At 38.3% G+C, this 25,851-nt stretch overlaps 1 protein-coding gene across 2 annotated transcripts in view; it reads left to right on the top strand.

The window, feature by feature from the left end:
* CCNY (cyclin Y) overlaps positions 1 to 25,851 on the top strand; it is a 118,652-nt gene that overhangs the window by 8,956 nt on the left and 83,845 nt on the right. Inside the window, exon 1 of one of the 2 annotated variants that reach the window (XM_085563924.1) lies at positions 20,100 to 24,056. The exons of the other annotated variant lie outside the window; for it this stretch is intronic. The gene's annotated coding sequence lies outside the window, so the exon portion shown is untranslated. Of the gene's footprint in view, positions 1 to 20,099; positions 24,057 to 25,851 lie in introns of those variants that run through there. 2 annotated transcript variants of the gene reach the window in all.

Here is a 25,851-nt window from a genome sequence, read left to right as displayed (position 1 = left end):
CAGTAAAATCTGTTGAGGATGATCTTTAATGTGAAATTCTCTGCCTTATTCACTATCACATTTGTAATAAGGATTGTAATTAACCACTTGACACAGTTGTTCATATATGTGGTTTGAAATCCTAGGGTTTCAATTTTTAAACAGTAAGCAATGATTGATTTATTTGCTTTTGGAGTAATCAGTTCCTGAAAAGGGATTCTGAAAATAAGACACATGAGCTTTTTTTCTGGTTAGTATTATATTTCTTGTTAAAATCATGTGCAGAAAATTTCAAAGTTCAGATAGTAAAATAAACATCAAGGTAAAATCCAGTTACAAAAGTGAACAGCAAGATCTTTTGCATGTGCCTGTGCTCTGAGCTGTGTGTCAGTCCCACCTGATGCTCCCTGTGAATGCACAGCTCTCAGTGGCACCTCCTTGGAGCTGGCTGTTGTGACTATTCCTGGCTGGCAGAAATCCACATGCATTTATTCAGTCAGTCAGTGGAGGTTGAAAGTGTGTGAAGAGTTTGGAAATGCAATTGTGTTTTAAGCTTTCAAATCACACTTCGTGTAGCTAAATGTCCTCCTTTCTTCTAGGATAATTCACTTGGGGTAAGCGTCTAGAATGCTGCATTCACAATATGCAGTTACTCCCTCTGTGTGAGACATAGAAATTGGAATTGTATGGAGGATTCTCTGTACTTTTTCATGGGATTAGGGACAGGAAGGATTCCTATAACTGAGATGGTCTTAGAGATCAAGTCTGTGATAAAAAGAATAATAGGCAGGAGATATTTAACTGTTTGTTTCATGGAGAAAAAGAAACCAGTGCGGTCTTTGAAAGCTAAAGGAAACAAAAAAAAATTTTAAAATTCCATATATAAGCAGTGATGCAAATTATAAATCTAGGAACTAGTTTCCCCTGGGCAAAAATGGATATATAAATGAAAGGGACAGTGCCAAGTTAAACTGGACTGGAAATTAATGTTTTGTGAAAAGTAAGCTCTCAACATTAAATCACTTTTCTTTAAAAATATTATGGTAAAGAATTATTTTTGCAACAAGTATTTGAGCCACAGTGCATGCAATCCAAACGATGAGGTTTTATATTACTACACGAGAACCTGAACATATATTGTATAACTGCTCTCATATTTTCACATATTTGATTGTGGCTTTTTTTTTTTTTTTTTTTTTTTTTTGGTTGCTTTTTTTTCTCCTTACTGCATGTTTTAATTTTTGAATATAAATTTGCAGTTCAACAGCAGTGAAATTATGTATGTATGATTGTGGTAGAAAAGGAGAAGAGAACTTAAGGAAGCACTTCCGTAGTTCTTTTGTCTCTGATTTTGTGCTGATTATCTCAAAATGGGCTCCCATGGATGTACCAATATATTTGTAAATGTAGGGAAAAAGCAAGTGTGCTCCTACTGACTGTACAGGGTGGTTACTCAAGTGAGGAATGGTGCTGGCACTGTGGCAGCTGCCAGAGAAGGTGCTGGCATCCCTGCACCAAGGAAGGGTTTGTGCAGCATGGCCTGGCCATGGCCCCCTGTGTCCCCGTGTCCTCCTGTCCCAGTGTCCCCATGTCCTCCTGTCCCAGTGTCCCCGTGTCCTCCTGCCCCGGCAGCCGAGGTCAGCTCTGCTGCTGGGTACCTGATGCAAGCCCAGTGTGCCATTTGTCCTTGGGATATCTGTGAGCTTCAGGAAACTCTGAGCTTTGGTAGAAGAGCAGGCTGTAGTTAGGTAGCAGATTCTGCCCCCAGTTATTTTATTTTTGTGTGTGTGTGGTCTTGAATGGAAACTTTGTTCTTAAGGTCTTATGTTTAACAAACCTCTTGGAATATAGTATTTTTAAAGTTAGAAGTTAATTGGTTTTTGGTGTGTTGCTAGTACAATGGTAAAAGCAGCTTTGAGCTGAAAGATAAATATATTCCATGTTGGTCATTCTTCCAATGATTTTTGATGATTCCTCCATCCTTGTTGCTTTACAAAGGCTGTCTGATTTTTATCTCCTTTCCCCCCTTCCCCTTTGTTTTGTGCCATTCTGCCATAATCTGCCTTACTTGCCTCCTGCCTGTGCTCAGCCCAACCTTCTTCTACCCACACCCCACAGACATCCTGGCCCTGGTCTCATCTCCTCTTACTTGACCCCTTCTGTTTTGCTGTTCTTTTTGAGTGATGAGAAGTGCACAACAATTTCAGTTTGTTGTAGAGCAGGGTCAGTGAAGTTCCAGGGTGACATCATAGCTGTCAACACTGAATTCAATGCCCTTTATTATCTTATGTTATGTTTTCACTTCAACATTTGTTTCACATTCCTACTTTCCTCCCTCTCCTACGTTTTACAAAGAAGCAAATAGTTCTCTTGGATCTGTGTGATGGTTATCCACAAATTGGTAAGATTTCTGTGTTTCTGTATTTTGTCTTTGGACTTCCAAGTGCATTTTAATCTCTATAATTTTCTTAATATCTTTTGGAGATGTGTGTTTTATGATGAATGTTTGTCCTGAATTACAGTTTGGGATAACAAATAAACCATGGTGCATGAGTTGTAATTCTTAAAACAGGCTGTGAAGCTGTGTAGGTTTTTTCTTTTTAAAGAGTGTGGAATGCATATATACTGCTTTCTTTTGAATAAAAGAGAGTTAGTCGGTAGGAGTCTTAAGATCTGCATTTCATGGAAGAAATTCCCTGGTAATTACCATCTTTGTAATTGATACTCTGCCCATTATTCAATGTGTCCAGCTGTATGTAAATCTTCTCTAACCATGTGTTTTTGCATTTCTTTCCTCATGCAAATGTAGAACCTTCTTGGTTTCTATTAGGGGACCTAAATCTGACTGATTTGGTGTGTCCTAATTGTGAGACCGGGTCTTTTTCTGAAAAGGTTTTCTTTCCATTGAAGGAGTGGGAATGTGCTCGAGCTCAGCATTGCCCAGTGGGATTGGTGGCTGTCCTCTTGTAGCCAGGGTTACCTGGCAGACCAGGTGGCACCCTGAGGGGCTGCCAGGGCAGGAAGGGCAGTTGTGCTGTCACTGGGTTCCTGGAGTCCAGCCCAGTCCTGTCCTGCCAGGTAGTGCTGTAACCATGTCTGGTACTCTTCCTTCTCTTGGTTTTGTTAGTCTGGGCTCTTGGCCATCTAAAGGTTTTTGTTTGTAGGTCAGAAGAGCTCTCTATCCCTGTTGGCTACTTCTCAAAAGTGTTTTGCAGAAGGCTGCTGAGATGGTCATGAGTGCTTGCTCTGCTCCCCTTGCTGGCCATGCCATCATCTCCACCTTCACACTGGTGATGCTGTGCTAATCAAAGCTGGGGGGAATGTCTTGCTAGGTCAGGACACTGTCAAATGTGGCTTTAGCTATATAATTTGTCTTATTTATGCAATAAAAATTATATTTTACTGCAAATAGAATTCATGAGAATGTGCTGACTTGCTTGAGCCATTTTCAGTTCTTACAGGGTGTGGTATTCACATTCTCTTAGCAGAGAGAGACATGATTCTTTCTCCCAGGATTTTTCCTGGGAAGTTGTGAGATGCAGTGAGAAAGGTCAGAGAAAGAAGAAAACAATTCTTATCTCTATTCACTGTGCCTGTTGTTTGGCACATGTGGAATGTGTTATGGAGATTGTTTACTGAAGAGTGATTTGTTAATTGGACACTGGTGATGGTTGTTTGGATTGATTGGCCAGTTGGGTCAAAGCTGTGTCATGACTGTCTGGAGACAGTCATGGGTTTTTCTTTAGCACCTTTCTAGTACGATATAGTTCTAGTATAGTATAGTATTAATGTAATATAATTTAGCTTAATAAAAGCTATTTGTTCAGCCTTCTGCAACATGGAGTCAGAGCACGTTCTTCCCCCTTCAAGAGTCACTGCTTCAGAAACAGGGAGGTTTTAATCCTGGTTTTCATTGAGGTAAAATAGCTTTGATGCAGATATACCAGAAATAAGCTGTTACGGGTAACTATCAAATGGGGGGTGGGATAATTCACTATGAAAATGCTTTGGCAGGGGTGCAGTAGTATATAATTAAGTGTGAAGCTTCAGTTCAGCAGTGCATGTAAACTGTATACTCAAGTGCATTGCTGGCTGTAAAACACATTTGCAATGATACCAAAGCATCTAAGCTTGTTGTTATCAAAGAGTTAATTCCTATGGTAAATTTTCTAACCCAGGCCCATGTGAGAATAAGTCTTGTTGAAGTAATTCAGAACATGGAACTTGCTCTTGCAAGACTCTTAGTATTCAGCAAGGCAGTCGTTGAAAGAGGATATAACATCTGATTTCTAAATAGTCCTATTAGCTTCTTATTGCTTGCTGCAGTTCTCTTTTTCTTTGTATCTGATAGAAAATAATATGCATATTGCATGCAAGTATGCACGGATTAAACTTTATTATTGATGTTTTCTAGAGAGTTGGTAATTGTAACCTGGAAAATGTTAATTTTACCCAGCAACATGATTGATCTCTGAAAAAATCTCTGTGGCATCTTTCAAGTAAGCTTTGACAATATTTACTTATTGCTTAGAGAGATACACAAGTCTTGTTTTAAAAAACCAGTTTTATGCCACTGCTAAGTGGCATTACTTGTCTGTCTTGCTTTTTGTGTCTGGTGGTCTTTTTTCATGCTCTAAATTTTTTTCTTGAATCCTTTTTTTTTTGCCTTCTGTTTATCCCTTTTTGGCAGGGTTTATTGTTCTGCCACAAGTAAGCTTTCTTCAGCAAGCTTATCCAGGACTCAGTCATGATAGAATTTTTTGGTGCCATAACTAAATTTGGGATGAGTTTAATGGAATTTAAAATGGATGGAAGGAAAAAGAGTTTCCTTGGTAATATATAGCAGCTATGTCCAAATACATGCCTTTGTGTTTTAAATAAATAGTTAGTATATTGGTAGTTAGCATTAATTATTTCCATTAGCTTCATTCCTTTGATTAAAAGGGATCATTGTCATCTCCATGGTGTTACATTGACCTAGTAAACAATGGAGAATCAGAAATTACTTGCAAATGAAGGTTGTTGTTGTGATAAACAACAGTTTATATGTTTATGCTTGTGCTTATTAGTATAATAACAGAATTTATTTTTAAGTTAATATGTGTCCTCTTCCCTTTAATGGAAATTATTTTATTTCCCTGATATTAAATATTTTTAAAGACAATATCTTGATGCTGCAAGCTAAAATTAAAAATATCATTTGGCATCTTTCAAGCAAAGAAATCTCCATGTCAACAAGTAATATTTGTGAGAGAATGTAAAGCCCTTAAAACATGCAAGAAGACTTACAGTGGGTGGGGAAATAATTGCTATATTCCCTAGAACTGTAGACTGTAGTAGAAGTTGCAGCATTCCTAATTTGCTTCTTCCAATACTCTTCTCAGGGAATTTAGTAGAACCACATTTAGGAAAATTTTTCTCTTTATTTTCCAAGGTGATGTCTCAAGGCAGCTCTTGGAGTTAGAGCTGAGGTTTGGCAATTCCTGCAAGGTGTGGAATTTTTCAGAGGCCTGGAAGAAGAGAAATTGAGAGATTTGCTGCCAGTTTAGACCAAAGAAAAAGTTAATCTAGTTGTTGTAATAAAATTGCTTCCTTGAAAATAAAGTAAAAAAATAAAGTAAGATTTGGAATAGATTTTGTTTTAGTTGTGGTGCTATTTGGGGTTTGGTTTTGTTTTGGGTTTTTTTTTGTGTACATGTACGTATGTATGCATATATTTATGTGCATTTATATAAAACCCCTCATAACTAAAACATTTTGTTAAAGAAAATTCAGGGTTCTGTGTGAATGTAGAAACTCTAGGGAGATAGATTCCTGGCAGGAATGTGTAAATCAAATAGAGCTGATAACAGCCAGACTTAATTTGCTAATTCCTTTATGTCTCTGTACACTGTTCAATAGATCTTCTTGAGTTCTATTGTTTGTTCTCAAAAAAAAAAAAAAAAAAAAAAAAAGAAAAAGGAGGGGGAAAAAGATGAAAAATGACCTTCTTGTTTGCAGTCAGAACCAAGGAATCCTTTTGGGGTTTGGTCCTTAGTTCCTGGCTCATATAGGAGTTCTTCATTCTCACCAGTCCTGGCTGAATATTCCTTCTTCTGTGCTGACTGTCAGGATGTGAAGGACACACACTGAGAGGCGCCTTATGGGACCTGCAAGGTGAACAGCACGTGGTGGGCTCACTTGGCTGGGATGTAGCCAAGACAAGATCAGCAACTTTGGTCTTCCTTTGAAGACTAAGTTGGCATTAAATTATACATTTGTCTTGCTCTTTTCTTTTAGAGTGAAGTTCAGTTCATCTCTGCTTGGAGTTTAATTTACAGCTGTTTTGATAATAGCTACAAGCTTGAGCTGTGGAAAAAATCCTTTCTACCTTTTCAACCACCTGGGTTTTAGCAAAGGACAGATTTTTTACTATCTCAAATATTTTCTCAGTGAAAGGGTATTAACAGGTAGCTGACCAACTGGTCTCCTCTCTCCCTCCCTGTCTTCAGACTAGGGGTCCATACATGCCTCTGTCATTTACTGATGAGTATTTGCTATGTGTATATTATGCTAAGATACTCACTAAATGAGACTGACTTTTAGAAAGCCAAACTTATTGATTACTCGATTAAATTAAAAAACAAATGTAGAATAAGCCTTCATTAAATTTTATTTTCTTCCAAAAAGTGCCTTACGTACTTGTCTTTCAAGTGTTGTATTCACATACAGCAGAGAATTTGAGAAATCCCAGTTGGCCAAGACAATGTCTCTGACAGCAGCAGCTGCTCAGAGGAAGTGCAGCATGTCTGCACTGTGTTGTATTAGAAGAGCTTTACAGAACTGGAGAATACCTGTAAACATTTAAGGCAGAGGCAAGAATTACAACTGTCTTTAGATGTGACTTTTTTTTTCAAAGGGAAAATAGTACTAGCCTTAAAAAAATTAGTTTCTCGTTTATGAACCTGTGTATTAGATTTGGATTGCTTCTGGTACAGGAAAGTAAGTTTGTCTATGGGATTATTTTGGAGTGCCTGTATTTCCCAGGCAGAAGGGCATGTGCTGGAGTCCTACAGAACTGTGCTGGTGTGTGAGCAGCAGATATCCTTATGTATTTGACACTTTAATTTTGTAAGACCTAGGCTACATTGATGGTCTATGAACACACAGTGACAAGTTTTCAGAGTTGACTAGAATGTTAAAACATACTAATTATTTTTTGTTTACTTACTTTTATACTTTAAAAAACAATATGCTTTCTAAGGACGTTCAAATTAAGTTGAATTTTCAGTGTGAAATATGATTTTAATGCTTGTGCTGCACAGTTGCATGGCCAGAAGGGCCAATGTTTGATTTGGAGTTAACGGGAGGAGCAAGGGGGCATATTTCTCAGTCAGCTATGGAACTAGGATAGGCTTTCTAAAACTCAGTAATTAGTGTATTTTATCCTTGGCCTCCTGATTTCTGAAGGAGCTGTATGCAGACTTATGTTTTCTTTAGGTCTCAACTTTTTTGCATAGAATGCTGGGAATGATTTGAGTATTGCATGTCCTATAATTACACTGTGGTAGGAATGCAGTGGAGTCATCAGCTGGTGCTTCACTGTCTGGATTTTCCTTGCCTAAGCAGTGTGTGAAGGGGAAAAGAAACTGGAAACATGAAACTTCTGTTAACAGATTTTTGCTGCTCTGTGTATTGGGGAGCAATGTTAGCACACACTGAAAAGAAAACTGGATTTATGTTGGGAAATACATTGCTACTGGATAAAAGGAAGCATTTTCTTCCGGAATATACTGCACTTGGTTAAATAGGGGTCTTTATTAATTGAAGGAATTACATACTTGAAAGGTAAGTAAACTAAAGTTGAGGACTACCCACTGAGTTGCGTATATCAAGTCTGATGATACCTTAAACAATAGATTAAGAGGAAAAAAAAATCTATCCCTCCCCCTCCCCTCCCCCGCCCCTGAATTCCATACTGCACTTTTTCACAAGACAGATATTCAAGGAGGAAGCAATATTGCAATTTGAAACCACAGTCAAGTGCTCATGCATTTGTGGTGTTACTGTTTCAGTTCCCCTTCATTTTCAATGAATAGGAAAAGCTGAAAGATTGTATTTCACAGAAGATTAATGTTCATAATATACACTTTGTGATAGTCAACAGGTGACATTCTGCACCTTAATTTTTATGGATTTTATCTAAAGCCTATCCAGAACACTGAATATGAAAATACTTTTACCTTGGCAATTTTGGTTCAGTTAAATAGAAAAGATTTAAATTTTGTACATGTCTGTTTGCATATCTTGATTTGAAACCTAATGAGGAACCCATCAGATAAAACTTGTAAAATGTAGATATCAGTATTTTCAAACTGCCCCATACCCAGTTCATTTTCTGAGGTTTGACATCTTGCCCATTTTTAATCTGTTCTGTCACCATTTAAAAGCTGTTTCCAGGCATTACTGAAATTACAAGAAAGTCTCTTTATTGTCTGGTGCCTGAAAAGTCTGGGTATAAAAGTAAATAGACAGAAGGTGGTATTATTCTGTGAGCTCTCTGTTATTGCTTGCTGTTATCTGTAGTCACTGCCTGTGACTTCACTGATGTCTCAGATGCTCACTTGTGTTTGTTTCCTAAGTGTGTTTTTAAAGATTAATAACCAACTGTTTGGCTTTTTGCCCTTTCTTGTATCTAAAGATGAGAGAGAACCCACTGATCAGTACCTCCAGTGCAGGTGTACAGTGTGAGATGGGGTATTATATGGAAAATGGGCATTTTAGCCGTGTCCCTGCCCAGGGCTGTTCTCTGGGGTGCGTTCTCTATCTTGCTTTCATTAGATGTGTGCAGCAGTGACAGCTGTGTTGGGGACAAGGTACAGCAGCACATGTTGAGTTTCTGCCTGGAAGTGGCTATATTTTATTGATGGATGAGCAGTCAGAGTCCACTATTGGCAGTAGTCCTATTATTGTTTCTTTAACTAGAAATTGTTCAGTGATGGGCATTGAAATTCCAATGAGGCAGATGGAAAGGCAGCAGAAAGCTTTTAGATTTAACAAAATTAAAGTCTTTGCTTTGTTCAAGACTTTCAGTTCTTTTTTCTATTTTAACTTTGTCATTAGGGAGGGGAAGAATGTTGCTCTAGTTAAAGAATTTAATTGCAAACAGGTGTTAATATTGTTAATTCTGGTTTGTGTTGATCCTTTCAGCTGTATCTGCTAACAAAGCTAGCTTCTCTGTGAGGCTGCTCTTCTGTCATTTTGATGAGATTACATTATCTCTTTGATTATTAGTATGTAATTCCAGTTTTAATTGTATTGCCCTTGAAATATTATTCATGTATCATCATAGATTTTCATGCTTAAAATAAAAAGTTCTGTTACTCATGAACACTGCTTGTTTTCTATTTCAGCTGGACTGCCTTACCTCATTCTGACTGCTGTGTAGAAAGCCTTATAGACTACTAAAGAATTGTCAGCTTTCTGGATGACTGTTCTTATTTCTACCTTGTTCTGAATATTCTGGTTAATATTCTGTTAAAATAGTCTGGTTTTGAAATTAATATATTTTCAGAAGCTTCTTGTTGCAATTGAAATCCTATTAATTTACTTCCAGTGTTTTCCATGTCAAGTGATCCTTTATAGTCCTCTTGATTATGTATTTTTAGTTTGTCTTTTCTCTATTGTTGTGAGAAAAATGCTCTTTTGCATAATTTCACTACATGATGCTGTGCTCATTCTTACCTTTTTTAAAAAATTACATAATCCTTCTAGTAGCAATGACAATCCCTACATATTCCTGCATGTGTAGATATGTGTATATTCTTAAAATAATGGAGAATGGTTTGGGTGTTTTGGTCATTTATACACTGTGGGATGTTGAGAACTAAAGGATACATGTAAATACAGCAAGAGGCCAAAAATAGGGTTGTAGGGATTCTAAGCAGATACAATGTCTCTGTCCCTCCCTCTCTGTTTCTGTATTAACCATTGCTTATTAAATTGTTGATATAGGAAGTTCACATGGATGAATATTTAGAAAATAGATACATCACCTTGAAATGTAAATGTACTAGGAAGTGAGACCACTAATGTTTAATTAATGTTTAATGTTTCTTAAACTGATCCAAACTAAGAAATAGATATTTTATTTGATTTAGGAATTGATGCCTAATCACGCAAATTATGCATCTGCTGGTTTTCTTTACCATAAATGATGGTAAAGAATGGTGATGTGATTAGTTATCTGAAACTAAAACTTCTATAAATAATTTAATTATATTCCCAAAATCTCCCTGGAAGGAGTGCAAGAACAAGGACAGTCTGGATTGTGTACAAAAGTCAGAGAGGATCTGCTTTGCTTATTATTCTGTTTAAGTAGCTTGCTGGGACAACACTCTGAAATCAAGATACAGGAAACTAATCTTTAAAACCTGTTACACCATTTAAGTGTGTGAAAGATTTGTCTGGGTTATTTTCTTGTCCCCTTTGAAGAAAGCAGATGATTCAGTAGGCTTCAAGCTTATGATTGAATGGCTTTTTTTCCCCAGGAAATTTGAGATATGTTATTTCTAGGGGACCACCAAATTACATCTGTATGCCTTAGCATTTAAATGTTTAAAATATTAGTTTTGTATTGATTAACAAAATTGCTGGAAACTGCTTTTTTATCACAAAGAAGTGGAGCTTCTTTTTTTAAGGTTGCTTTAGCCTGTTGCTGGATGCTGTAATGCAGAGGTTGTTCCTTTTCTAGCTAAACTGAAGTCAGAACAGAATTGCAGTATGCTGAGAGCTTCAGGGTTAACCCTGGTCCCTGTGGGCACATGGATCCCTTGGAAGGGAGTGTCTGTGTGTGTTCTGTCTCGTTCTAATCTTTGCTTCTTCAGTGGAGAAACATAACTGCCAAGTAATTAAGTTATTTTTTTACAGATTTTTTTTCCTTCACTGGATTAATTTATTTACAGATTTTAAACATTCTAAATTCTCGAAAGTCCCAAATTCTAATGCTAATTCCAGCTAAACCTGTGACACCTGTGCTCATTTATCTCAACCATACAATCCCTTTTAAGGGCTTGAATTTTCCTTTCTAATCTGCCAGCTCAGATCACAGTGTCTCCTTTCAAAGCCACTCATGTGTGCTCTGAAGTTGAACACTGATATCATCTGGGGCTGTGGCAGGCTGGAGCCCCATGGGTTTTATCTCTGTCTGCCATAATGTGCCTATAGTAGGCAAAATTTCTGGTATGATCATATTTTGTTTGCATTCCCAAAAGACTGTGTCAGTTGGTTTATTTCTAGGAAACAGTTAACCAACAGGTAACCAATACAGAACTATAATATTAAAACATTTCTTGTGCAGTTGGTGCCAAGCTGCCATGTGAATACCAGCCTTCAGAAATGTGAGAAAGACTTCAAATTTTTTAACATTTGGCAAATTGGGAAATGACTGTGCTGTTTATCAAGCAGTGGTACTGTGGGACATAAAATGTACAGCGTGCTTTGATTTTATATTGGGGAATGCTTGTATATTTGTTTATGCTTGTATATTTGTTTCCAGAGACAGTGAGCTTGAAATCTGCTTCTCCATGAAGAATTCCCTACCTCAAAGTAGAAATGCAGAAAATTTGCATCCTCTGTGTTAGTCCTGCTTCTTGGAAATTTAATTTAAGGGTCTTTTGGTCCCTAGAAATATTAATTATCAGGGCTGGCTTTGAGATCTTGGCCTAATTACATAGGGATTCTGGCATGCTTTAAGAGAGAAATTCGATAGTCTTTCCTTACTTTGCAGTTGAAAGCTCCTTTATGTTTTGTCTGTGAAGTCGCTGTGTCACTGGTGCAGGAGAAGGGCAATTAGGCTGGGTTTTACCACTATGAATTAAGTTATTGCTTCTTCCCTCTGGGTATCAGCTGGGAATGAGTTTGAAATGGAGCTACTATGAAGATCCTACTGTAGGGCTTCCCATGTCTGAGTCTTTATCATAAGAGAATTGTGTAGGTTCTCAAGTTCCTGTAAAGCAAGAACAAATCCTAACCTCTTCAGAAAGGTGAATTGATAACTACTAGAGGCTGTATTTTATAGAGGCTGTATTTAATTTTGTATAAGAACAGTCTGGACAGCCAGAGGGTGAATAAATTGTTTGAACAGACATACAGCTTTGAGATAGCAAGGAATTGCACTGTCCTGTCTAGAGGCAAAAGTAGATATTAACCATTAAATATGCAGCAGATATAATAAACAATGTATTAAACACTTAAAACATTATATTGGGTTTGAGTCTCTTAAACCTTTTTTGTTTGTGTTTTTTGTTTTTTTTCCTGTTGTGGGAGTCGTGAAAACTAAAGGATTCCAAAACCTTAATAGTACCTGGCCCCCTGAATTAGCAGCAGCATATGCCTTTCCTAAAGAGGAGATTTGGTTTGCATTTTTTCATATATTTTTGTCTTCCATGTGTTAGAAATATTTTCAGAGGCCTTTTCCAAAGCTATATAACACCTGCAATTTTTTTACCCAGAACAACATTGTTAAACATAAGCATCCAGCTGAGTTTGTGGTTCCTGTAATTTCCAATCTAATTTGTAGGGTTAGCTTGTTTCATACATACTTGCTTAGTTCTGAGATATTTCAGGAACAGATCCCCATTAGTGTTTCAGTTTCAACATCAATAAACTTTTTAATGGTTTGATTGACCATTGATATATTACAGTATGTCACATGCTGAGAGGGCTGACATATTAAGTATTAATAATAATAATAATAATAAAGTCTTTTTCCCCCATTCTGTCTTCTAAAAACAGGAGTGCTCTGTAATTGGACTTCAAGAGTCATCTGGTGGAGGATTCTGCATAGCTTATTTTTTTTTTAATTTGACACGGTTATTGTAATTTCTACGAATGAGCAATTTGCTGGATCCAAATTCATACTTTTTGTTGAATTTATGTTTTCTATGTGTTTTTATGACTGGGGAAGAATAATTTTAACTTTCTCTTTGCAGAAATGCCTATCTTTGTGTAAATTAGTTTAGCATTTTACCAGGTGGCTTTGAATAGGCTTCCTCCTTCTCTCCCTGTCTTCAAATAGCTCCTCTTTCAAGTTTAGTGCTTTTTAGCTTCATTTTTGCTATCAAGGTTTGTAATTAATATTATTTATTTCAGTGCTAAAGGGACAGTACTTGCTGGTCATGCTTCCCATCACAAAGTGCCATGGCTGAGCACTTTGTGATGGGAAAGAAAACCTTCATGTCTGTGCCTGGCTGATCCAATGTGGACCCATGGCCTGAGCAAGCCAATATTCTTCTCCTTTTCATTAGGGATGTGCTCACTGCTGATGCAAGCCTTGTAGGCTTCTATTATGGGCTAACATTTGGTAACATCATAAGGATATATGGGTGGCCAGTGGCATGTTACAGACATATGGAAGGTTGTCAATTAATTGAGTGTTCATAGGGGAAAGTGTCTTGTAAGAGAGAAGATATTTACTGAAGGAGTGTTTGGAGAGCTCCCTTGCTTCAGCAGATTTGTTTAGATGTCTGACCATTTTTGCCTGCAAATGGTCACCCTTCCCAGTGTTTGCTCTTCCATCTGTAGAAGTTTGTTTTTCTTTTGGGGAAATCAACCAGTTATTGATTTGGCTCTGGCTATCTTTTCATTGCAAGTTTTTTTGAGTTTGTTCTCTCCTCTGTTTTCTGTATACAATTTCAGCAGTAGTGTGATGTTAGAGGAAAAAGACAAAAATACAATATTGCTTGCATTTTTTATCTCTTATCATTAAGTTGTCTGGTTGAACTCGCTGTTGATGGTGGATCAAGAACTTTTTCCTTCTTTGCCAGGGTGACTTGACAAAACAGGAATAGAAATGAATGAACAAAGATTTACCATTTTCTAGTATTGTTAAGTTGAAAACAAAGGAGACATACATTTGTACTAGAAAGTGGAAGTGAAGGACTTAACCTTACATCAACTCTAAGGGTGTATTTTACTGATAAGCAATGAGGTATGCCTGTAGCTCAAGGGCCGTATATAACATAATGCAACATACGTACATATTTCAGTGGATGCCAACTGGTGGAAACCTTTGTCAGACAAGATCAGAAGTAGAATGCTGAATGTACTGTCTAATACATTAAGCAGAGACTTCTGTTTCTTCTTGGTCATTGCTGAACCGGTCTTAGGTATAGTTTTGGTTCAAGCGTGGCTCCACTGCATGCAGACATTCTCCCATGAGCCAACTACATTTTATTTTTTGTGGTTAAACCACAAAGTGTGTGGTAAACAGAACTATTTATCTTGGTTTCCTTCATACTTATGGAAATGAGGATTTTACTGTGTAAAAAGGAGATTGCAAATTAAGAAGGGTGTGATTCCCCATAACCTTTCCCGTTCCCCTCAAATGGGAAATATTTTGTAGGGTTGTGTTTAAATCCTGTCTGAAAAGTAAAAATAAATCCATGCAAACATCAATGTCGCCTGCCCCATCTGGAGTGGGAAAATGGAACAAATTTGGAGTCTTGTTGTTTATTATCTGTCTGAGATGGAATGAAGGACTGCTAAGAGGGAGTAACAACCCAGTAAATAGTCACAGAGATAATGACAAGTTTTCATAGCTGGTTGAAAATAATTTTCCATTTGACAGGAGTTTTGGTATTTACTCTTAATTCCTGCTGCTTTCCCATATGCAGTTTAACTGAAATGGTGTTAATTATGATGTTACATCACGAACATTGTGCAGGCAGTGGGTTGGTTGTTCTCTGTTCCTTAAACTAGCACAAATGGAGACTTCTCCAGCTTTTAACTGGGCTGTGAAGTTGCCAATGCCTTGATTTTCCTGCTGCCAATGTTGAGAGAAACACAGTTTCTTCTCATATGTCCTACAGGGAAGTCACCTGGTCCAGATTAAATGAGTTTTGGTCACATGTGGACTTGGGCTTTTGACTTGCACTGAGACCATGTGCATTTTACTTTGGACTTGAAACTCCCAAATATCTTTCAACCCATACAGCTCGCACCATATGACTCAATAACATTGTGTTTTTTGATTATTTGGTTAATTCAGAAGAGCTAGTTCCAATAATTTTTCAAATGACTGTATTTCTGTATTTAGGGTTGCAAACTGAGTACTAACATACTTTAATATCACAAAATGTTCTTGAAGCTTGAAGGTACTACTTTTCTAACATTTACTTTGGTAAACTTAGTATTTGGGGTTAGTAATTCAAGGTTACATCAGGGAGGTGGATGCTTCTTAGTGACATCTTTCTTTTTATTGCTCTGTGGCAAATATGGGAAGTACAAAGTGTTTGTATCATACAAGAGTGTAGAAAACATGTTACATATATATGATGAATGGTTTGATTTAGTTTTTCCAACAGTTTTCCATCTCTTCCTCCTGGTTTAATTTCTTCTTAACTGTAACTTCTGTTCTTGTCAGATCCTGTATTTGCTTTTAGTATTTCTTTTGCTTGTGTATGAGGGAAGCCAGTTGGGTATTTCTTAATAAAAACAGGGTTTCATGCTTCGTGGCCAGGTGCTTGAAATTAATAGCTTAAATTAAAGGAGCCCAATTCTTAATGTGTGTGCTGAGTGTGTATAATTTTTGTGAAAATTGTATATGACCAGTATTCTATCCCTCTTTGATTTAGGATACTAATCTTAGGGAAGTGTTCAACTTTGAAACAACTTGTAATGTTTATATTTTAATAATATTGAATGGCAAGCACATTTTTGTTGTTATTTTTAAAAGGCATAAATACGACAAAAGGTAAGCTTTTAAGCAATTTAAAACTCTTTGTGATGAGGCTTTTAGTCATTTCCCCTACTTTACCTAGATTTGATAACTAATCTTTGGGGTGTTTGGTAGAATTTGCTTAAATCTTAGTGTGCAGCAGAAGCAATATGTGTAAACTGTTAAAAATGGATAATTTGCAGGCTAAGTCAGGGAAGCACAGACCAGATTCGCTGAACAGGACCAGGATGTCACCTTCCGTTCTTAGTCTGCTCTTTTTGTGTGTCAGGCAGGTGGCTGGCAACGTCTTTGGTAAGAGGTCTGCCCTCAAGATTGCAACGTAAATAACTCCATTAAGACAAAAGGAGGAATGGAATTACAGCATCTTCCGTCTATTCACAGTAACGTAATTTGGCTGTTACAGTTCTTTCTTAGTGTACAGTCAGCTAGGAAAGTCTCCTAATGCCCTCTGCAGCCTGGGAATTTTATCTCCTGTCCTTTCTCACAGATTAATGGAAATGGGTTTTCCAAGAGCTGTGAAACAGATGTGAAAATTGCAGCAGAGAGCAGTGACAAACTCTGCCCTCTCTGTTTCTTGTTATCGTTGGATCTCAGCATGGTTTCAAAGCAGGATGAAAGGAGCCACATCAATATAGCAATTCCTTTTGCTTGTGGTGAATGTTTATTTTAAGTGTTGGCTTCAGAATATTTTTGGTACATTCAGAAATCTGTCTGTTAGAACAGCAGGAGAGATTTGGTTTGGGTAAGTAGCTGCAGTGTGCTAGCCTCGTGCCTTACTATTGCTAATGTGCATGGTAGTGTGTAAGAAATCAAAATGCTGTCTGCAGTTCTCCAGCTTTCCTTTCTCCTTGCCTCTAGAAATATAAAAAAAAATGTTTTGGAAACTTTTAAAAATAACTTACCTCTTAATTAGCTTACATTTTTAATTTTTATTAAAAGCTGTTGTATAATTCCTCCCCCCCCACAAAGATGTAGAGCTCAGATCTTAAGGGATTTGTTAGTCTGGGAGTTTGCAGTTTGGAAAATGTGCAAAGGAAAAGTTAAAGTATACTGCCAGTTTTGTTACTGTTAGAGAATGTTTTTTTCCCCTACAACTTCTGCAGTCTAGTCTGTTCTGTACATATTATTCTGAACCTAATGTTTTTAGGACTTGGGATAGAGGAAGATGGCACCACAGAAAGACTTTGAAATAAAAACAGGCTTAGAAAATATTCATAAAGTGTTCTGTTGTGATAGCCTGAATTTGTATAGTGCCTTGATTCATAGAACATCGATAAATATGGTGCAGTTGTGGACTAGGTTAATGAAAGGTGTTTTTATCCTCAGTGTCAATATTCAGTGTCTTGTTTCTCTTAATACTGTCAGAAAGGGTGAGTTGTTACACTGAAGGGATAGCTAAATTGAGCATTCCTGCAGCTGCTCTGTTGTTTCATTATATTCTAGCTAAAGGTAATTCCATTGCAATTTTATTTGTTTGCCATGACTTTGTTCATACTTAAATTTTTTTCCATTATTTTAAATTCAGATGTAAGATTTTTTGAGCCTATATGGCTTATTTATTTGGTATTTGTACAAGTCTGAGCAGGCAAGGGCTCTTAAGGAGTGTTATGTTCAATGGAGATTAGATTGACATTCATTTACCAAGAAGAAAAAAATTTTACCAAGAAGAATTTACCACCCATGCTTACTCTTTTGGCCTTTAACTGAAACAGAACCATGCTACTAATATGTTTGCAAAAGTTTTCAGATAAATATTGGATGGTTAAATAGGCCGTTACTTGTGTCATGGATGTCAGTGGCTGTGCACCTGTATTGACAGTGAGGCATGTGTCTCATTTCTTCAAATGAAATAAAATATCAATTTGAATTTACAATATAAAGGATTGTTTATATCCATTACTTGAATTTTAAAAGTTAGTTTCTAAATTTCTGCCTTAAGAAATAAGATTTTGAACTCATGTGGCACAGTGAAATAGGTCAGTGGCAAATGAAGAAGAAAACTAAAAATGTCTCATTCCTGTCTTGCTGTTGTATTTCTGAAATTTTGAAGCCATCCCTGCTTAGTCATCCAGGGGTCTCACATGGAGGTGGATCAGTAAATCACTGATGCTATGCAAATGGTTCAAGTATTTTGAGGCACTTTTCCTTCAGGCATCCCATGCTGTGTGGCAGGTTCCAATGTTTTGAAACTGTAGGAAGTCTCCCCATCAGTTTAGTGGTCAAAAAAATCTATGTTGTCCCCAGGTACACTTCTATAATCTGCAGTTACAATTATAATACAGGAAAGTACTTCTAAATTCACACTCTTGGGTGGAGAATGATTTTGTGGAAAAACTGTTCACGTCAGTCCTGAGAATTTTATATTGCTCAGATAAAATTATTTATTTCCATACTGGGCAAATGGGCAAATCCAAGCATGTATTCTCTCTCTTTTTTTGTTCTTATAGACAACTTAAACTGATGAAAGTGTTTACTTCAACTTGAAGACTGTAGTGAGTTGACCCTGGCTGGATGCCAGACACCCACCAAAGTCTCTCTGTCACTTTCCTCTGCAGCTGGACTGGGGAGAGAAAATACAACAAAGTGTTCATTGGTTGAGATAAGGACAGAGAGCTCACTCACCACCATCATGGGCAAAACAGGCTGGAACTAGAAATATTAATTGAATTTACTATTAACAAAATCATAGCAGGACAATGAGAAGTACAGACCTCAAGAACACCTTTCCCCCTCCCCTCCCCTCTCTCCTTCCCAGCTCTACTGTCTCTGCGGGTGGCTCAGGGACATGGGAATGGGGGCTATGGTCAGTTCATCACACGTTTCTCAGGCTCTCAGGGAGAGGAGCCCTTCCCCTGCTCCAGCCTGGCCTTCCTGCCAGAGGAGACAGTTCTCCATGAACTTTTCCAGCGTGAGTCCATGGGCAGCACTTCTCCACACACTGGGTCACTCTTCCACTGGGTATGGTCCTTCAAGGACAGGCTGCTCCAGCATGGGTCCCCCGTGGGGGTCACAAGTCCCACCAGGAAATCTGCTCCAGTGTGGGCTGTGCTCTCCATGGTTCTGCAGGTCCCTCCAGGAGCCTCCTCTCAAGCATCCACCTGCACTGGCATGGGTCTCCTCTGTGGGCTGCAGGTGGATCTCTGCAGCCCTGTGGCCTTGTCCAGCAGCACATCCATGTTGGAGCCCACTGGGGTTTGCTCTATTGGATATGGAGGAGGCTTCAGCAGCTTCTCACAGACTCCACCACTGTAGCCACTCCTGCTACCAAAACCCAGCCATACAAACACTTGGAAGAATCATCACAATAAATAAAATGTTGAAGATTAATGATCCTAGCAGGTAAATGTAAGTTTTATCTAAATGTATTTATCACTGCTTCCAACTATTAGATTTTATTATGGCTTTAATAATATATTCTATTGCATCTACTATGTAGTAATGTATCTGTGCAATTTTAATCTAAATTTTTTTTCTTAAGAATTTAATGCTCATCAAAATACTACTTTTAGTGGTTTTTGGGCTCTGACCTTTCTCACATACTCCTCTGACTGATAAACTTAATGATTGCCAGAGTGGTAAATTATATTTTTATTTATAGTCTTTTATTCCACTAAATAATCAATGATAAATTTGAAACCAAATCAGTAGTCTTCTCCATCTAGCCCTTTTATTCAACCACTGTTTTTCCCCACTTTTCCAGAGGATCTGGCTGTGTTCTGCTCTTTTTCTGTCCTGTTTGTTACTGCTCTGAGGATAATAGATGGGAAGTTTTCCATCATACAGCTTCTGGGGCATAATTTAGCCATAGTAGGGCTTGTCTGTACTATAGCTCATGACAACCTGCCCATGGTGTTGGTGCATTACATGTGCCAGGTGTGCCACAAACCAGCAGAACCTGTGAGAACTGTGACACCAAGAAACCACTCCCTTATTTTCCAGTTTGTAAAATAAATGGAGCTGAAGACAATTTCCTAGAAAGTGGCTTGTGAATGGGTTTGGAGGGGTTGTAGAGGTTGTGTATGTGGCACAGATGTGAGCAGGCAGCTGGAGGGAGCAGTCTGTGGGCATGGCTCCTGGGAGGGCTGGCACTGCGCTTTGGGCTCCTCTTTGCCATGGGCAGAGCTCTTGTGTCCCAGGAGGTGCCAGGTGATGGGCGGGCACCCAGGAGATGCCAGGTGATGGGCAGGCACCCAGGAGATGCCAGGTGATGGGCAGGCACCCAGGAGATGCCTGGTCATGGGTTGGCACCCAGGAGGTGCCAGGTCATGGGCGGGCACCCAGGAGGTGCCAGATCGTGGGTGGGCACTGAGGAGATGCCTGGTCATGGGCGGGCACCGAGGAGATGCCTGGTCATGGGTGGGCACCCAGGAGATGCCTGGTCATGGGTGGGCACCCAGGAGGTGCCAGGTCGTGGAAGGCACTGCACACCTGCTGAGCCCTCAGCACAGGGCCCTGCCTGGGGCGCAGGGGGAAGGGAGGAGTTGTGCCTCTGCCCCTCGGGGAGCCGTCAGCTCCCTTCATGCCATAAACGCCAACATTTCAGATGACTTGGCAGGGCGAGCTGCCAAAGACAAGCCAGGCCAGTTCCACCCCTCCAGGGCCTGCAGCCAGCCACGCTGTGTCCTGGTCTCCCCTTCCAGCAGCACTGGGGTGTGCAGGTGCCCGGGGGTGCTGCCAGTGCCACCGTCCCGCAGGGGACTCGCGGGCAGCGGCGCTCCCTCTGCGCTCGGGCATCCGCACAGCTAGGAGGAAATGCAGACCCTTGGATCTGTTTTCTGGCAAATTGCCCTGCAGGGAAGTTTGGTATTTTAATGGTGTTTCTGCCTTAATTTGGAGGGAGGTTATATTTTTATCTGCTTTACTGATCAGGTGGGAATTATTGTACAATTAAATGCAGCCATATTAAGATTACATGGCTTTTTTAAAAAGGAACAGTTATAAAATACTTGCAGTGTTAATGTAACTTCTATTTTCTTGAGTGAGAGGTTTTTTCCTTGTTAGGCTTTCATTCCATTTTTTCTTCCTAATGGACTTTGGTATATGAAGAGTATGCAACATAGGCAGGCTCAAAGCTTCTTGCTTTTCGTAACCCTGTGCAAGCTTCTACTATGCCTTGATAGACCTTTGGGATTAATTAGTTTTCTTAAAAGAAAAAATTAGCTATGCTTATTACACTAGGCTTGAATTTTGCACTAAGGTTTCATTTTAATAAAGTGACTGAGGTGTAGGAGGAAAACATCTGTGACGTCTGTCCCAGCTATGTTTTCTGCAAATACAGTTTTTTATAGGGCTAAGCTGTAGATCAATGCAGTATGCAAGTTGAATCTGCTGTATCAGCTATATTGTTTTTTTAGAAAAGAATTTTAAAAAAGCTATGTTTTTCTTAAAATTTGAAGCAAGCTTCTGTATTCTGAACATGCTTTTATTTTTCTGTTTAATTTTGATATTTTTTAAATGTCTTCCTTGGTTGTGTATTGATTTTGGATGATCATGGTATAGAAAGAAATTATACTTTACTATTATGTGATTCTGTGATCTATTTAATATGATGCTAATTTGGGCCTGTGATGTTGATGTTTTTAAGATGTACATTAACTGCAAATGGTGGTTGGTAATTGTGGCTTCTCTTGCTTGCCTTGCAAATGTCACCTGAATTGGGATTCTTGCTTGTGATTTCTTAGTGTCACTGCTGTTGCATTGCAGGTGAGAAGAGCGAGGACTGCTACTTCTCTAGCACAGCAAATTTCTGTCCTACTTTGTTGACAGCATGCCTGAGACTAAGGAAGTACTTAAATTTTGAAAAATGCTTGTTTCCTCTTCTGAAAATATTAAGACTCTAGTACATAATGTTCTCTCAGCAGTTGCCTTTCTGATAGATAAAAATAAGCCCTAGGAGGACAAAAGCTATCATAAATTCCATTAAGATCTGAACAAATGCTTCTAAGTGTTCTTGGAAGTAATAATGCAAAAAAAGTCCTCTGTTACTTACCATATGGCACTGCTTAGGTCTTGCTGGGAGGTCCTGACTGTTTTATTTTAATGGTTGCATAACCTCTCACTTCAGAAGCTTGCTCACATTAATAGCTGGCTAAGGAAAGCCTGGACCTTTATCTTCTTTAGAATGTATGGACTTCGAGTTTTAGCTTTAACGGGATTCACTGCAGGAATTCAAACTAGCTTTCCTTCTCAGCTTTGTTGTTGGAAGCAGGACTCTTAATCTGACTAAGCAATAGTTGATTTCTGGGGTTTTTTCCCCTTTTTTATTTTTCTTTCTCCTCCCTTATCAACAGTGGATTTATTTTCATAAAAATTCAGGGTCTGAGACTGAAATTTTTTTTTTTTTTTTTTCCTTAAAAAGTGTGATGGTTTATATGGGGAGCTTTTGACATAAGGAATGGTTGACAGTCTCTAAGGGCTGAAGTTTAAAATGATGAGAGATCAGAATGACATCTGCAGAAAATATTACCTGCTAATTTTCTACTTTGCATGTTTTTGGATTATATGATATACAGCCTAATTACTGGTGTTTTGACAATAACTGCTAATAAAGGGTGTTTTGGTGTAGGGTTTTTCTTTCCAAACTTCTCCAGTTCAGGTTTTTAAATCTCTCAGGCAGTGGCATGCTCCTTTTTCCTTGGGAGCTTGTTGTAATTTTGAAGCATAACCAGTATTATGTTTCTTTAAAGATTCCCTCCTGACATGCTTTCTCCTGCTTTTTCTCTACATACATCTTCTCTAATTTAAATAGTGTTAGGAGTTGCCTTCAAGATTTTTTTTGCATAAAGTGTAGGAGAAAATGGACTCCAGCAAATTGCTGCATCTTTGTATGCTCTTAATTGTACTGGAAGGACTGTGAGATGTGATTTCAAAGTCTGAGAAGACACCACACTAATTGTATTTTTTGCTTTTAGACTGACTGGTGCAGTGAAATGCTGACAAGGTGATTGGGAGTGGGACATTATGGGCTGCTGTCTGTGTGATTTGTACTGGGGTGACATTTAGGATCATTTATTTTTGTTCAGGGATGAATCCTTTGCTTCCATAACACAGATGCACATCAAAGCAGTGTCCTCAGAAGTGCACTTACTGTATCCTTGATTTTTTTGTTATCGGATTTTTTTTGTGTGTAAAATATATAGCAGTGTAGGTATATAAGATATTTTTTCTTTGCAAGGTTGGTAAATCTGCCACTCCAACTCTTGTTGAATAATTAACTTTCTCAGTAAGTGTAACTTTTTAATTTAGCTTATACAGTTTATTTGGTAGGAATACTTGCACTGTAAAATACTTTCTGACATAATTAAACTTGCAGAAAATAAATCCAATAAGCTATTAGATGCACTCTTTCTTGTATGGGGAAGATATTTCCTACAGTTCCTCTCCTACTGTCACACCTGCTTGTAGTATTGTAATTTATCCATTTCTGTAATGCAGTTTCATGATTGAAATGGTTGTGGAATTACACATTATGTCAGTAGGGATGTCTTCACCTCAGTTACTGCCAGTTACCACAAGCCTTTTCCCAGATGAAAAGCACTAGCCATGGCACAAACACCATGACATAACAAAGCAGTTTAAAGATTTGAGTGGATGTACTATGGGCTTCTATGCTTGCATGACTGGAATATTTACCCCAGTGCTAAATCTATGCTTCCTTTTATGTCTAGTAACAAAATTATATCTAGTAACACATTACATTATAGTCTTAATTGGTCACCATCTTAGACCTAGATTTAATGCAGAAGCATGTCTAGATGAAAGATTGATTTTGAAATTAATGAATTGAGCTTCTCCACTACAAAGTGAGACCAAGTAAACATGTAGTACTTGCTCATTGCTATTTTTTAGCCCTGGGACTAAAATCTGTACTTACTTCCCCAGGAAGCTTCATGTTTCCTGCATCTTCAGGCATGAGCTGTTTGAGTTTCTGGTGTACACACCATGAATGTGTCGTCTTTTGTATCTTATGTCTCAAGAAACTATTTGCCCTGCCTGCTCTGTGGAAGACCTGCAGCTTTGTGTTGGACCTTGATGTTTGCTGACAAAGTTTCAGTCTGTGAATATTGCCATTGTATTTATATTAGGCCTCCAAATATATCGAGTCATGGAAGTACTCCTGATGTGGAGATATATCTATTTTAGCTGAGTTACACAAAATCTTCAGTAAGTCTTCAGTCTAAGTAAGATTTTTTTAAAAAAAATGCTGGATTGTGAAGAAAAGTCAACAAAGGCAACCAGTGTGCCAGCATCCCATCTTGTAGACCAGGAGGAGTCTTCAAAACATTCAGCATTCTTCTTTGAATATACAAATATCTTTAATGATACTTTGTGGCTTCCTGTACTTCAGCATGAAGTGCAGGTAAGTATATAGACATTATATTTGTTTGTGTAAGACAAACCTTAACTCTGTGTTTTGCAATCCAATTATTTTCCCCTTCCAGAAGAGTTATTTAGGTAACTAATTCTCCTTTCCTCCTCTGTGTTCAAAAATGAGTTTAATGCTGGGTGAAACAGACTGTATAATGGGCTGCCTGTGCATCCTGAGGCTTACTTGAACTCACTCTTCTCATCAGGTACTTATTATTATTTTAAAGAAAGAACAAGAATTGGAGGATTAAAAATATATACCATATTTGGGTATGGAATCTAATACTCTAAAGAAAATGGACTTAATAGCAAGATAATGATATTAACTTCGTAATATTTGGAAATAATAAATTACAGTGGAAACAATCAATGATCCTCATTTTTTTTCTCATATTTTTGGACAGTTAAATTCAAAGCTGTTCGTTTATATCTAGCTATGTTCTAATTTTATGTTTAGTTTAGTTTTCTCTGACTAAATCACCTCACAAAGTACTGCTTTCCCAAAAATAAATGTGTTTTTTCCTGACATCTATAAATAAATATTTTATAAATAGGTAGATAGTCCCATTGGCTTTTGTGCATTAGTAGTAATTAGGGTGTAGTGTTGTCTGGGTAGTGTCAGTGCACTGACACCAAGAGATTACTACCAAAAGTGGACCTGAGGGGGTCCTGAACTTACTGAACTTGTGTAAGTTATCCTGTGAATTGTTGTTTTCTGTCCTTTAACAAAAGTATTTATATTGTATAAAATGCATAGGAAACGAACAAAGTGTGAGGACTCAACAGGCTTCTCAAATCTTTACTTCTGTCATTTGGTTTTCAAAATAAGCTCTTCTTGTTAATGGCGAAGAAGTGAGTGGCACAAATGTGTCCTGTGTCCCTGTGAGCCTGTGTGCAGGGGTGTGCCAGAGCCAAGCTGCCTTCTGCATCTGCCGTGGCACCAGTGAGGAGTGCTGTTCAGTCTCCAGTAATGCACTTTGGGGTTTTGGGTGTGGAGTTTTGGTTTTTTTATAGTTTCCAGCTCCTTCCTGGATAGAGGTGTGCCTGTTGTGCATTTCTAGCAATTGTTTCCTATAAATACTTTTAAAAGGCTGTGTGCAAAACAGTGCCTTTTTTATAGCTGCTCCTCATGTCTGTGGCAAAAACTTGCTAATCTGTTTTGCCTTTGGTTTGTTATTTTCCCCCATATCATCTTGAAAAATTAATTAAGTGGTGTTGATAGAATTGGGTAGCTTTGCCTTGGGGCTATGACTTTGAGGTGCTAGAGATGGTACCTGTATTTGTGTTCAGCATGGGTTTCTTGCAGAAGTGTTCCTGGGGAGTTGTCCTCCCAGAGGAGCCGTGTTTGGGCTCTGCTGCAGGAGGCACTCACCTTCAGGGAGAGGCTGTACAGTCTGGTAAGTGACCGTGCTGCTGCAATGAGCAAAAAGCACTCAAGGTCCTTATTGTGGCCGGTTATTTGAAAATTTTTAAACAAATAAACAAGCCCCAGACCAACTAAACCACCCCCACAGTGTTTTTGCCATCATTGTTTTGAAGTCTTTGGGTGTATTCGTGGTCATTTCTAACAGCAGAAGACCACAGATGGAAGTGCTCCTTCAGGGCAGCAAAAAGCCTCTGGAACATCAGGCTCCAATTGCCCATCTGTGCAGACACCTCCCAGCAGCTTCACATGGTGTCCATATCCCATTCTTTATTTTGTTTTCCTGACTACTTTTTCCTTTTATCTGTATGTCTGGGCAGTTCTTTTTATCTCCCATTCTCTATTTCTCCATGGCTGCTCCCTG

This window comes from Lonchura striata, chromosome 2, assembly GCF_050655825.1.
Source record: "Lonchura striata isolate lonStrDom1 chromosome 2, ASM5065582v1, whole genome shotgun sequence".
In the NCBI taxonomy this organism is placed as follows: Eukaryota; Metazoa; Chordata; class Aves; order Passeriformes; family Estrildidae; genus Lonchura; species Lonchura striata.
Note: the sequence above shows the minus strand (reverse complement) of the source record. Positions and strands in the feature narration are given on the sequence as shown.